The sequence below is a fragment of the Rhododendron vialii genome, chromosome 6a (genome assembly GCF_030253575.1).
Source record: "Rhododendron vialii isolate Sample 1 chromosome 6a, ASM3025357v1".
NCBI classification, from domain to species: domain Eukaryota; kingdom Viridiplantae; phylum Streptophyta; class Magnoliopsida; order Ericales; family Ericaceae; genus Rhododendron; species Rhododendron vialii.
In genome coordinates, this window is record NC_080562.1 from 3,653,193 (window position 1) to 3,667,843 (window position 14,651).

Consider the following 14,651-nt stretch of genomic DNA (forward strand, 5'->3'; position numbering starts at 1 on the left):
GTATCTGTTCTGACCATTTGAGATTGGCTTTAATGGACCACAAACATCTGTGTGTACTAGCTCGAGAGGCATAGATGCTTTCCAATCAACTTGCTTTCCAAAGTTATTGCGGTGTTGTTTGCCAAGAATGCAGCTTTCGCATACCTCATTTGGATGTTGAATATGAGGTAAGCCCTTAACCATCTTCCTATTCGCCAACAGCTTCAAGCTTTCAAAGTTGAGGTGCCCATATCTGAGATGCCATATCCAATCTTTGTCATTGATAATGGCATTGAGGCACTTTGGCGTGTCATGAAGAACAGTTAGCGGAAACATCCTGTTCTTCGCCATCATTACTCGAGTTATCAGCTTCCCTCGAGCATCCGCAACCGTCAGCTGCATATCCTTCAGGCTAATTTGATAGCCTTTCTCAAGGAATTGTCCAAGACTAAGAATATTAGTCTTCATGTCTGGAACATAGTAGACGTTAGAGATGAATGCATGATCTCCATTCTTCCTTTTGATTATAATATCACCTCTCCCTCGAACTGGTACTTTAGAGAGGTCACCAAAAGAAATATCTCCCTGAACCTTTTCATCAAGTTCAGTAAAAAGCTGCCTTGAGCCAGTCATATGATTACTGGCTCCAGAATCAAGAAACCATGTACCTTGATCCTGCTCGATTGGGCTGTGTGCCATGAGACTCATTGAATCTCCTCCTGATGGCTCCTTGTCTGCATAGTTGGCTATTTCGCCAACTTGATCTGATGCTGATCTTCCCCGGCACTCATTGCTATAGTGGCCATACTTTTCGCAATTGTAACACTGAACGTTACTTTTGTCAACGTTCGAACGATTGTTGTAACTGCCTCTTCTGCCTTGTCCTCCTCCTCGTGGATTATGACCTTGTTGTCCTCGTCCACCTCCTCTTGGAGCATAATTTTGTTGTCCTCGACCACATCCTCTTGGAGCATGATTTTGATTCCCTCCTCTGGAGAATCCTCTGCCACCTCTGCCTCTGGAATTTGAATTTCTAGAGCCTCTTCCATGGGAACCATAGCCTCGTCCCCTCTGAGATGTCCCCCCTTGCTCGTACCTTCCTTCATTGAGGGATAACTTCATTTGTAGAGCTTGTTCCGGGGCTCTATCATCGTCTCTGTGCAACTTCTGTTCGTGGGCTTGCAGCGAACCCACGAGCTCTTCAATAGACATGGTTGAAACGTCTTTAAGTTCTTCTAATGTAACAACGATGAAGTCGAATTTGCGATCCAAAGATCGCAAGATCTTTTCTATAACTCTCGTGTCGGTGAGAGTTTCGCCATTTCTCCTCATTTGATTTGAAACCACCATAATTCGAGCATAATACTCAGAAATAGATTCTGAGGATTTCATTCGCAAAGACTCGAATTCACCTCGTAGTGTTTGAAGGCGAATCCTCTTTACTTTGTCAGCACCTCTGTAGGTCTTCTGCAGCTTCTCCCAAATTTCTTTGGAAGTTTTGGCGGAAGCGATGATCTCGAATGTGGCTTCGTCAAGTCCTTGATAGATGATGGACTTGGCTTTGCAATCCTTCTTTCGCTCGGCACGAAGTGTGGTCTTCTGTTCCTCCTTTAAAGCTGTTTCAGCTTCTTTTGAGGCGGGTTCATCGTAACCTTCTTCTACCATCTCCATAACATCTTGAGCACCCAGCAGTGCTCTCATTTGGATGGACTAATTATCATAATTGTCCTTGGTGAGCTTTGGAATAACAGCTTGGGATGTTCCATTAGCCATCGAAACTAGAAATGATGGAATCTAGTTTACTGGGGTCAAAATGAAATCTTTGCAACTTTTGAACTTTGACTAGATAACTTCAAAAGTACAGGAGTTAGACTGCAATTGAACCTTCGGTGGACCAGCTTTTATGGAAAGTAGCTTGGTAGGAGGAATTGGATCAGACAACTTGTCTGGTGGTGAAATTAAATGTAATCTTTTGTTTTTTTAAAAAAAAACAAAGACACCTGCTCCTTTCTTCTTTGATTTTGACGATGGAACCAAAGAAGAAAAAATTGCTTCTTCAATCTGGAACTACAGAGACACACTGTCCGTCTGGCTTCGGGTGTGACCACTCCGGTTTCGTCTCAATGATTCGGCTTGGTTCACCAGACTTGTGGAAGATGAATAGCTGCGCTTTCACCTCCAGTCGGACGGCTTCGATCTTGCCGGGACTGAACTCGTCGGCGTGAGACGATTCAGTTTATGGAATCGAAAAACTGAGTGTCGATCACTTCTGTTTTTCTGGTGGAAAAGACAGATGGTACTTTTTTTCGGCGCACTCAAAAATCTGGGCAGCACCAAAAAAAAACTGATTTTGAGTCTGTTTGAAAAAAATAGCAGGGCGAAGGTATGTTTTGTGAGAGAGATTTTTTTTTTTCCGGGATTAGCCTAAGAGCTCTGATACCACTTTGTTGGGTGGAGGAGTATTGATCACACACTTATAATGTATGAAACTCACAAGAGAATTGCACAAACACACTCACATATATTGAACTCATTCAATCTGAAAAATAACATACAAAGAGGAGGAATTTCTCTCTCTGTAACTCTCTTATTCTCTTACTCCACTCACACATATTACATAATCAGAATACATTCTTTTATAGGCAAATTAAACAGACAAGTAGATAACTTTGCAAAGATCACAAATGAAATACAGAAGCTTAAATTCAATGCCCACGTTTTTGTTCTTGCTTTTCTTGCAGGCTTATTTGACCAACTTACCTTAGGCAATCATAGCCTCCAAAACAATAGTTCTTCTTGCAGGCTTATTTGACCAACTTACCTTAGGCAAAGCCTCCAAAACAATAGTTTCACACGTTCCAAATCAAGCTTACTGTTTATTTCAACACAATTGGGGAAGTGTCCTCGTGTATCGGAAGTATCATCCAGGAGGGTTTTTGAATCCAAATTCGTTCCGGTTTGGAGATTTCTTTCTGGATCCATGTATGGTTGGGGGACACAACTCTTAGGGAGGAGTATCCCCATCTGTATCTAATTTCTACTCAAAAAGAAGCAGTTGTCAGTGCAATTTCGGGTGGTATTGGAATGGATAGATGGATTCTGTTTTTTAGTAGAGATTTACGCGATTGGGAATCTCTTCAAGTGGAGGAATTAAAGCAGAAGTTACAACCAATTTTTCTGGACTCGTCCAGTCGTGATCTCTTGAATTGGAGATGGACCTCGGATAATCGGTTCTCGGTGAAATCGGTGTACAATCAGTAGGAAAGCAATGAGCACTCAAGAAATCCGGTGTTGGGTGCTCTGTGGAAGAACCTTAGCCCTCCTAAGGTGGAAATCTTCGCTTGGATGACTTTGCAATCCAAGGTGGCTACGCGTTCTGTGCTTTTGGATAGAAATTTGATTCCAGAGGGCCAATCTACCCTGTGCCCTTTTTGTTCGCTGCTCTTGGAAACTCCGCAACACCTATTTTTGCATTGTCACTTTTCGTGGGATGTTTGGTCACAGATTCTAGACTGGTGGCATTTGAGATGGGTGTGTCCCGCATCTCTGGAAGCTCATTTCGGGTGGTGGATGGAAAGTAGATTTAGAAATTTGGAGAAAAATTTGTGGGAAGTTACTTTCTTTGTGACGTTGTGGTCTTTGTGGTTGACGAGAAATGATTATGTTTTTAACAACGCCACATCGGGAGCTGGGGTTGTGGGCGAGCAGATTAAAGCTAGATTTGCTATGTGGATAAAGGCAAAGTTCAACATTAAGGTGTACACGGTTGAGGATTTTAAGGTTTTTTTGGATGGAATTAAAATGTTGAAACTGTAAAGATTGTTTGCAATGGTGTATGAGGTGTTTGTTTTTTCCTCCAATTTTCTGTTGGAAGTCATTGTAAGGGGTGTGGCTTTTTTTTTTTTCTGCTTTTGCTGCTTGTTTGTGTAAGTTTGTTTAGCTTTCGTCACTCGAGCCCCCTCGATGTACCCTTTCGAGTTTATATATATGTTTCGTTTTGCCGAGAACAAAGAAGAAGAAAGAGAGGTTGTCTATTCGATTGCCTTTGCACATTTTCCACCGTGTGCTTATTTGGTCCATCTTTTCTAGGATTGAATTTGATTCCCTCTCCCAGTACTCAAGAGGGATTGAATTTACTTATTAATGAATTTCTTACTCTTCCTTAAAAAAGAAAAAAAGAAAAAGGGAAACTTCCAGCGATTTGATTTTAACACTTCAATATTTTAGTTTAAGTACCATTTTTTTTAATCCTTATTAACATAAAAAATATATATAATATTACTGTGTAGACATTATTTTGCACATATAAATGATAATTTTATAATATTACATGATTACATCTCTATATAAATAGGAAAGGCAATGCGTTTAATAACAAGGAAGTCATATTCTATTTCATTTACAAAATGTTAAGACTTTATCCCACATTGCTCAATATTTAAGCCACTCAAGCTTGGTTAGTAAAATCTAGAGGCTACTTCACTTATCGCCAATTAGTTTTAGGTTGAAACCCTCCAAAAAAATCTAACATGGTATCAGAGTTAGGTCTTGGGTGGCTTCACCTCACGTGGACGAGTCTCCAGCGCCGAGCAAATCTTGGAGGGTTCCAAATCTAGTTGTTGCTAACAAAGAACTTGTGGTTGCGGATGGCCAGAGATTGAAGTCAGGGCCAGCCATGGGTAAGCCCCGCAAGCCGGCAAGGGGCAACAAAAAAAAAAAAATCTTGTAAATATAAAAAAAAATTAGAAATCTAATAGAAAAAAAAATTTAGGGGCATAATCCAAAAAAAAAATACAAAATAAAAAAGAATTGAAAATATGTAGTTTTCACCTGCTTTAAAAAATTATGATACTTAAGAAAATTAGGAGGGCAAAAACAGGAGGTGTTCTATGCCTGGGTTAAATAGAAGATAAAATGAAAATTAGGAGGGCAAATACTAGAAGGGTAAACTAAGAGGGCATATAGCAGGAAAAAAATAAAAAAGGGGACGGGAATGCAATTTTACTTGCCCCCAAATTTTCGATACCTGGTGTGGACTGTGTAGTGTAAACCCTAACTTAATTTGAAGGAGAAATACCCATCAGCTTTCAGGCCATCACATTGGACCATGAATAGTTTTGTTTCTCTAATCTCCATCACAGATGGCCGGCCCTGCTTGAGATTCTTGGACGTCGAGTTGCCGAATAGCCAAAGTTGAAAAAATTGAACTCAACTTTTGTTTTTCCAGTTCTCCTTTTTCTCGCCTTGTTATTGACGGTAAGTAAGTAAACTTTCTTTCTTTTCTTTAATCTTTATTCGGTGCTAGTCTTATTGTTAGTTGAGCTTTTCTTTAATCCTTATTTCAGTTAGTGCGTGCCTTTAGTGGAGCCACAATAGAATAAATTAATATGGATTGGTTAGTTCCTTTGACTGTTTTTTCATTGCAATGGAATAAATTATTCGGTTACACGGCTGAACTAATGAAATAATAAGTATGAAATTTGACTGTCACTGTACACACTACATTATTAATTTTGTGAGTTTTTAGTAGGATAACTTGTCTTGAATTTTTGACTAGTGAGGTATAATAATATAGGTACTATGACGAAGATTGAGAATGACAAGAATAGAGTGAGAATTGAGAAACAAAAATCCGGGTCTTAAAGTAGAAAAGTGAGGCAGCGAAAAGATGCAATGGAAAAATCACTAGTGGGTTCAATAACTAGCCTATTTGATGCAAAAAAACAAAAATTTCTTCTTTCAAGTCAAGTTGAAGAAGCAAGTAATTAAGAATTGGGAGAGGATGATGTGAATGATAATCCTCTCCAAATTTTGGTAATCATAAAACACTATAACCGAGTTTCAATTTGATTATAAATTTTTGATATAATTCAAGCTAAAGGCATAATATAACAGCTTATTTTTGTTATTGTTATTTTTTTTCTTCTTGTATGTCTTTTTTTTTTAAACTTAATATTAAGTGGGCAACCAAGCTCGAGGTCGGGTTTGGACAACCCAAACGTCGGGGCCGGCACTAATTCAAGTACATGTGCGTAAAGGCGCTTGACAAAGTAGACGTAGTGATCATAATCATAGACACACTTGACATCTAGTCATTATTGTGGTTAGGACCATATACATATAGTGATCATCTATAAATTGACTGTGACTAGAGGCAATTGACATTAGAAAAAAAAAAATTGTATTAAGTTTTTTGAAAAAAAGTTGGAACATACATCATTGAAAAAAAATTAGAAACCTGGCAACCTTGTTACTCGAAACTTTAAAGAGAGAGGGAGGGAGGGCCAGATGGTGATTAGATTTATTGAAAAAAGAAATAGACGGCTATGATTTATAAAAAAAAAGTTACTCGAAACTTAACCCTTAAATTTAAATCGCAAAGCCAAAGTTATACATAGGTCTTTTGACAGTATTGCCATTGAAATTTTCATCTATCTTTCAACATGAATCTTGAAAAAAATGCAATATAAATCTTGTTTGATAGATCTCAATCGTAGTTCTATTATACAAAATTTACAAAATCTTAAAAAACATTTTGCATTAAAAGATATGGTCAGTTTAAAAATAGCAAGTCGATCAAAAAAGAAGATTTTAAATACTCAATTGTGTTTGGATGAGTTTTTGAGAAATTTTTGAAAATTTTTGTAGGGTTATGAGTGGAGAGAGAAATGAGAGTAATGATTGAAAGTAAGGATAATGATTGGAGAGAGAAATGAGAATAATAATTGAAGATATGAGTGATTAATGATTAGAAGTACGAGTAATGAATGTTTTTTGAGTTGAGAATTTTTTTTTAAAACTCTATCCGAACAAGGCATCAAGTTTTTAATTTGAAAAAGCATCCTAGCCGTCGGATTGATTGAATAAGAAAATAGACGGCTGTGATTTGTGAAAAGTTTTAGTCGCATATATTACGCATATGATTAGAAATAGAGGGTTGAATTTATACGGAATTAAAAAACTGTCATGTTTTATTATATGGATAGGAAAGAGAATAAGTTTAAATATCAAGGAAGTCATTTTCTATTTCTTTTTTTTTTTTTGGGTCAAACGGAAATACGTCATTTTCTATTTCATTTAAAAAAAAAACCCAAGAATCAAGTGGCTGACGAAGATCGTGTGGTTGCCGATGGCCGGAGATTGACGTCCTCACACTGCTGGTACGTGAACACTTTTGACAGGATATTGAGATGTCAAAAAGCAAGTAATTGGGACCATAAGAGACTTTTAGTGATTATCCGGACCACCAAATAATATCCTCAATTTTTGTCGGAGAAACCCTTGATGCCGTTGGTTGCGTTGGTCTAGCCACATATTAATATAGGGTCCAGATCCTCTCCAAACATTTCTCTCAAATCATTTGCCAAAGCTGAACACTACAAGTTGACATCTCATTAACGAAGGCATCTAGCGTACGAGATTGAGCCAGCACTTGCAACTCTCAAATTCTTTGGTTCCATGTACGACACAATTTCACGATTTACTTCAAACGACTGCCTAATATATATCCAACGGTTCCGGACACAATGCATGTGTCGGGAATCTTGTTCCAAAATTGTGTTTCTAAACTCTTTGGAATTACTTTTGATTGCATTGTTTAAGTGTAAGTTGGAATTTGCACGTGATTATGTATGAAATTCGATTTGTAATTGTTATCATACATGTCTACATTCATTCTGTCGTAGAAAAGACCACACGAATGTTGGTGGCCCCCCCCCCCCCCCCCCCCCCCCCTCAAACTATGAAGGCTAACAATTCCTCGATGTACTTTTTTCGAGTTTTAATAAAAAGTTTCGTTTGTCGATAAAATAAAAAATAAAAAAACTATGAAGGCTAACAAAAACATTTAGGTAAAAGTTCTTGTAGTACCATATATATACAAGTTATCTTTGGGAGCAACTACTTACTTCCTACAGGGTACCATAACATGAGGATATTTCAGAACAAAAGCAGGGATGTAGATGGCCAAGCTGTTGTTCTTTGAATTCTGTAAAGTTTTATTGCCGTAATAGGAAAATATGTGATGATTGGTTACTTGATGAGATCTAGAATTTTTAGGATCAATAATGGCTGATAGGCTCCTTTATAGTTTTGTTGTTCCTTGATTTTGTGGTTGTCGTGTTTTTGGTGAAATAAAATTACTTACCGGAAAAAAAAACATTTAGGTCATGACGTTATAGGAGTAGAATCCAAACTCCAATTTGGTAAATGGTGCATAGTAGAACATAATTTTTGCTTGACTATTTTTGAAAAGAAAAAAATGGTTGTGATGGCTAATTAGGCATGCATGATAGAAAGGGAAATGCAGGGATACATCAATGTGTCACATTCTAACCACACCTCTCTCATATGCATGTGTGAGAATTTCACAATATATGCTAGCTAGGGACCCACACATATGTGAGAAGGGTGTGGTTGAGGTGTGAGAAATTGATATGCTCCTAGCATCTCCATGGCAGAAATGGACATTAATGCATGGGGACCCAACTAAGAGAATTTCAAGAAGAAAAAAAAAAAATTCCCACAGCTAATGATAGGATAAAGAAGAAATTTGCACTCAAAATAAGAATGATCAATCCGATATGTCCAGTCATTTTTTTCTTGTTTATTTATGTACCTTTTGAAAGAAAATCAACGTTTAGCTTAGAGAATTTTTGAAAGTTTAGATGAAAAGAATCGAAAAAGTAACCAGTTGGCTCGTTAAGAAAATGATGACCAATGGAATTATTAGGCAAACAAGCACTCCTTATTAGATGTTTTCATGTCGCGGCATTCTCTTGAACTTAACTTAAATTGGCGAGTTTTGTCCTAAAAAAGTGGTTATTTATTAAAATACTTGGGTAAAAGTAATTTTTTTTTTTACTTTTTCGATTTTTTTCGTCGGGACGAATCAATAACCCACAAAAATTTGGCGCAAAACTAACAAATGCGAAAAAATTCAAATAAAGACAACTTTCAGATTTAAGTTAAGTTTAAAAGAACGCAGCCTAAAAATATTGCTTCTCTTGAAGGTGTTAGGCCATCCACAGTGGTAAATCAAATGCCAATTGTTTTTAAAGTTAAAAATGTTGGTGCAAAAGATTACTCACAATGGTATAATCAAACTTAGCAACATCCTTAGAAATAATCAAATTTTGGGCTTTGGATAATCAAAACTAACAACCTTTTTCAATAATCAAAATTTGTGGATCCTACACCACATAAATTAACTAGTTTCAAAATTTGTATACACAAGTGTTTCAACTAGTATTTTCTTCTTCCCTTCTTCGCCTACTCTTTTTTTTTTTTTGGTTAAAAAAATAAAATTGAAGAATAAAAATTTTATGTAGCCAAGCTTTTTCGCTACTCTATATTTTTTTCACTTCGCCAACAAAATTATTTCTCTTTCTTTTCCTCCAAAAGTGAAACTCGTATATCTCGATCATCTACAATTCAATCCATCGTCGCCTGATTAAAGTGTTTCACTCTTCTTTCCTGTTTCTACTACCCACCCCCAGAAAAAAAAAAAGACAAAAAAAAAAGAAAAAAATCGTAATAGGAGGGAAGGAAGTCACCGATTTTTTTTTTCAAAATTATGAGAGAGAATCGATATATTTTAACTCATAAAAAACGTAAATAGAGGGAAGTGAATGACGGGAAACAGGGGGAGAGAGAATGAAATTATAGTGGACCTCATATTTTGATTATGGACTAGAAGTGACCATAGTGAAGTTTAACATTGTTAAGCTTAGCAACCTCTTAAGTGAATAATCAAAAGCTGATGTGTCAACTTTTGGTTATCCTTTTTTGATTATACCACTGTGGATGGTCTTATGTTGCGGAATTAAAGTTGTCAAGTCATCTTCCTTTCACACTTCCAATATGGTTTTTTGCTAAATAGGCATTTTGTTTGTGAAAAAAGAGAGGAAGATGATAATGCATGTTGACGATGACTTTGTCTCTGATAGTTTTTGTTACCGTCAAAATTTAGGTACATGAGTGTGGTACAAGTTGTTGATGAACTAGAATTTTGATATTATCATAACTCAAAATGAATTACTTTAAACAATGGTAACTCTATATAATAAGTAGGGAATATTGTGACCACAGATTCTAATTGTTGAGGGGTCTTTTCATTCATTAAAAGAGTATCAAAAAATCAACAATTGTTTTGTCAACCTTTTGGGCAATTATAAATGCATTTCAGGCAATACCCAATGTAGGACGGAGGAGCAAAGGCCAAAGTCCCCCTAAGTCATTTAAAAGAGTATCAAAAATCACGAATTGCTTTAATTACCAACTTGTTGTGCAATAAATGTGTTTCAACTTGTTTGCATTATCTGTTAACATGCCTTTATATATGTTACAGGACTTTGTGACTAAAAAACTAACCAACAAGGAAATATGAATAACAAAGAAACATAAATATTAACATAGCCTAAACAGGAAATATAACATTGAAACCTAAAAAATATGGTAGCATAATATTTTCTAATATTATGTTAACACACTTAAAAGCATTCTCATATCAAACTCAACAAATTTAGACCAAATTAAACCTCAAATTGCACTTTTGGGAATTATCTACTCACTTTTTCAAAATTAAACACACATAATCAGGCTCTCTTTTTTGTTCAATGACCTAACAATAACTTAGGTAACATTAATTGAGGCACTGCCCTACTCAAGGATGCTGTGGCCACTGGGAGTTAGGTGTGTCCGAACTTCCACGCTAGCACAGGTGGAATATTCACTTCTTTCTTCAATGGTGATCAAGGTTCGAGTCTCATGGGAAGGACGTTTGACGTTCAGAGCTATGAATAGCCTCTGAACCTCCCATTGACTAACTTTCTAACCTCCGCTAATGTATATCATTTGGAAAAAGGAAGAAGTTAGGTGTGTCCTATATATATGGTTGGCTCCAACAAAGTTGGTCCCCGGAGAACGCATGGTGGTGTCGTTCATGGGTAGGACAGATATTCACGCCACCACTCCACAACGTCAGACTTCTGACAATATTCATAATTGAAAATGCCAATTTTGGTCCACTATTTTTTATTTGGTGTGTGTGTGTGTGTGTGTGTGGGGGGGGGGGGGGGGGGGGGGGGGGGGGGGTGGGGGTGGGGGGTGGGGGTCACCATGTAAATTTAGTTATTTAGATGAAATAAATACTTAGATAATTATGAAAAATTTAGTTATTTAGATGAAATAAATACTTAGATAATTATGAAAATTCGGCTCCTCTCCCATCCCGGCCCGTAAAATTCTTTTATAATCTCATGTCAATGATCGAAACAGTTCATTTAGTTTTACTCGTTGAGAACATGAAATGTGCCAAAAATCAAGTTTATTGGAGATCATTAGATTGATTTTGAAACACATTTGGAACACATTATCTTGCAAAATATAAGACTGCAACACTAGAACAAAACCCCTTTCTAAATTCTTTGCAATATATATATAAATCTGTTTCAAAATCATATCAAATGATAATTGGTCAAATTGATTTTTGGTATGTTTGATGCCTTCCGATCATTGAAGTGTGATTGAAAAAGTTTTTTTGAGCCGAGATTGGAGAGAGTGCTCTCCAATCCATTTTTAGGGATTGGAGAGGAGCCAGACTCGACTGGTTACTTGATTCTAGAATTTTAAGGATCAATAATGGTTGATCGTAGGCTCCTGTATAGTTTTGTTGTTCCTTGTATTGTTGTATAGGGAGATGCCCCGTTAATTTTGCAGATGCCGTGTTTTTGGTGCATAAAATGAAATTACTTTCCGAAAAAAAAACCATTTAGGTCATGACGTAATAGAATCCAAACTCCTATTTGCAAATGGTGCATAATAGAACTGGGTTGTCAGCCTAGAATACTGTGTCATGTCTCGCACAGATACGAGTCATACGACGTTGAACCATGACTGCATTGCAAATCAGTGCGCGGACCACTTTGCCCACATGGGAGCACTGCAAATTAGTGCGCGGACCACCTCACCCACATGGGAGCACTGCAAATCAGTGCGCGGACCACCTCACCCACATGGGAGTAGAGCAAGACGAAGACCTGATTATAGCCGTGGATATCCCCATCTCCCTTGGGGAATTCCTTATTAGAGATAGCCTAAATATTAGGCGGGTTTTAGATTAATTGCTTTGTCCCTTTTAGGCCTGCATGGTTGTAATTACTTTATAACTCTTGTTGTGGACCTGCGTCCTCTAGTTTTTGAATGAATTTCCGACGTACCCAAAAAAAAAATAGAACAAAATTTCAAGAAGAAGAAAAACAATCAATTTCTGACAGCTAACGATAGGATAAGGAAGAAATTTGCACTCAAAATAAGACTGATCAATCCGACATGTCTATTCATTTTTTTCCTTGTTTATTCATGTACCTTTTGAAAGAAAATCATCGTCCAGCTCAGAGAATTTTTGAAAGTTTAAATGAGAAGAATCGAAAAAGTAACAAGTGACTCGTTTAAAAAAGGACCAATGAAAATACTAAGCAAACAAGCGCTCATTAATTACTATATGTATACATGTCTAAAAACTGCTTCTCTTGAAGGTGTTATGTTGCGGAATTAAAGTTGTCAAGTCATCTTCCTTTCACACTTCCAAAATGGTTTTTGCTAAATAGGCATTTTGTTTGTGAAAAAAGAGAGGAAGCTGATAATGTTGACGATGACCTGTCTCCGATAGTTTAGGTACACAAGTGTGGTACAAGTCGTTGATGAACTAGAATTTTGACATTATCCGCATTCAAAATAAATTACCTTAAACAACGATATCTCGGTATATTAAGCAGGGAATATTGTGACCACATGTAGATTCTAGTCGTTGAGCGGTTTATTCACTCATTTAAAGACTATCAAAAAATCAGCACTTGTTTTGTCAACCTTTTGGGCATTGTAAATGCATTTCAGGCAATACCCAATGTAGAACGGAGGAGCTAATTTAGGCCAAAGTCCCCCTAAGTCATACCCAATGTAGAACGGAGGAGCCAATTTAGGTCAAAGTCCCCCCAAGTCATTTTGAAGAGTATGAAAAAGGCAAATACTAACAGTTGCCCCTGAGACCGAAAAAGGCAAATTTAATGCTAACAGTTGCCCTCGCTTGGTGCACAAGGAAAAACATCTACATAATAAGGGAGAAGAATTTTTGAATCTTATTTCTCTATAAATCCTAACCATTGATTTGCTTCATAAATCATATGGCTCTTCCTCTCAAACAATATTAATTGCACAATTGCTACTAATTAGATCTCTCGTTGCGCCGTGCCTTTAGGCGTTCTCCAACTACTTGTATTAATTGTGGTTGAGTAGTATCAACTATTGATAGTATCAAATCTACCCCGTATGCAGTTTGGTTTCAAAAATTAAACTCAAAGTTGATGTGTTTTATGCATTCACATATTCACATAATAAATGACTGAAATTTTCCGAGAGGAAATCGGCTTGCTATATTATTTGGATGGTTAAAAAACACAAGGATACGGACGGTTGTTGCTGTTGGACCCATTTGCATGCGGGTCCATAGTCATCGGACCTCCTATGTTTTTAATGGTCGTCAAGAAGATCAATAATGCTAGAAATCATGCACAACAGACGTCGCTCAATGCAATTTTTTTTAACACATATATATAACTTTAAAAAAAAATGGTAAACTAAATCAATTGGAAAAATTGATTGAAATTCGATGAAAACAGATTTCGACATGACGATTGTTCGCGGCAAGTTTCAAAGCAAGAAAGATTACCCAACAACACAACTCAAACTTTGAAAGAAACTCGAGAGAATCTCATTTTGAATTATAGATTAACCACCATGTAATATATCTACAAACTGAATCGATTGGGAAATTGAATGAAATCCGACCAGTACAAATTTTGACTTGCCACGGTCACAGCAAGAACGACTACCCAACAACACAATTCAAACTCCGGAAGGAACTCGATCCAGAGAATCTCATTTTGAATTACAAACTACCCTGTAATATCTACAAACTATAGATACAAATTTGGTTCTTGCAAATCCTTTAATTTCGTGCATGAAATGAAACATGAGTCGTCAGGTATATATTGGTCAACGGACTCGAACTAAACAAATTCGTTCATATGCCTTCAACAGAGCTCACCATCCAATTTGTTCATATGCCTTAATTACTTTCAAACTAAACAAATTATACCCGAACAATCAAGCAAACAACAAGCTTCAAAAAAAAAAATTAACCGAACAAAAAAAAAAAAACTCTGGCTAGAGACGATATGAGCACAGATGGTGTGTGGGGCCGACTCTGAAATTCTACACAAATAATTCAAGTCATTCATTAATTTTGAAATTATTTTTTAATTTGTCTTTTCTAAAATCAACTCAATTGGACAATTGTAAAAACTTGATCGAATTGTCTAATTTTCTTCGAATTTTCTATCTCACCGGAGTTGCGGTTGTGCAATTGTAGTTTTCTCTCTCTCTCTCTCTCTCTCTCTCTCTCTGGCAATGAAATTAAATTGAGAATCATGGGTTGCTATTAAATTGTTTATGGCAGTACTTCCCAATTGTTGGATTTTCATATTACGAAAATATACATTGTTTCTATTTCTTAGTTTTTTTTTTTCGAATCAATAAAATTGTTCATTTGGCCATAAATGATATATACTCTAGAGATAGTGTTGCTCTTTAATTCAATCTGTTCATTTATTGTT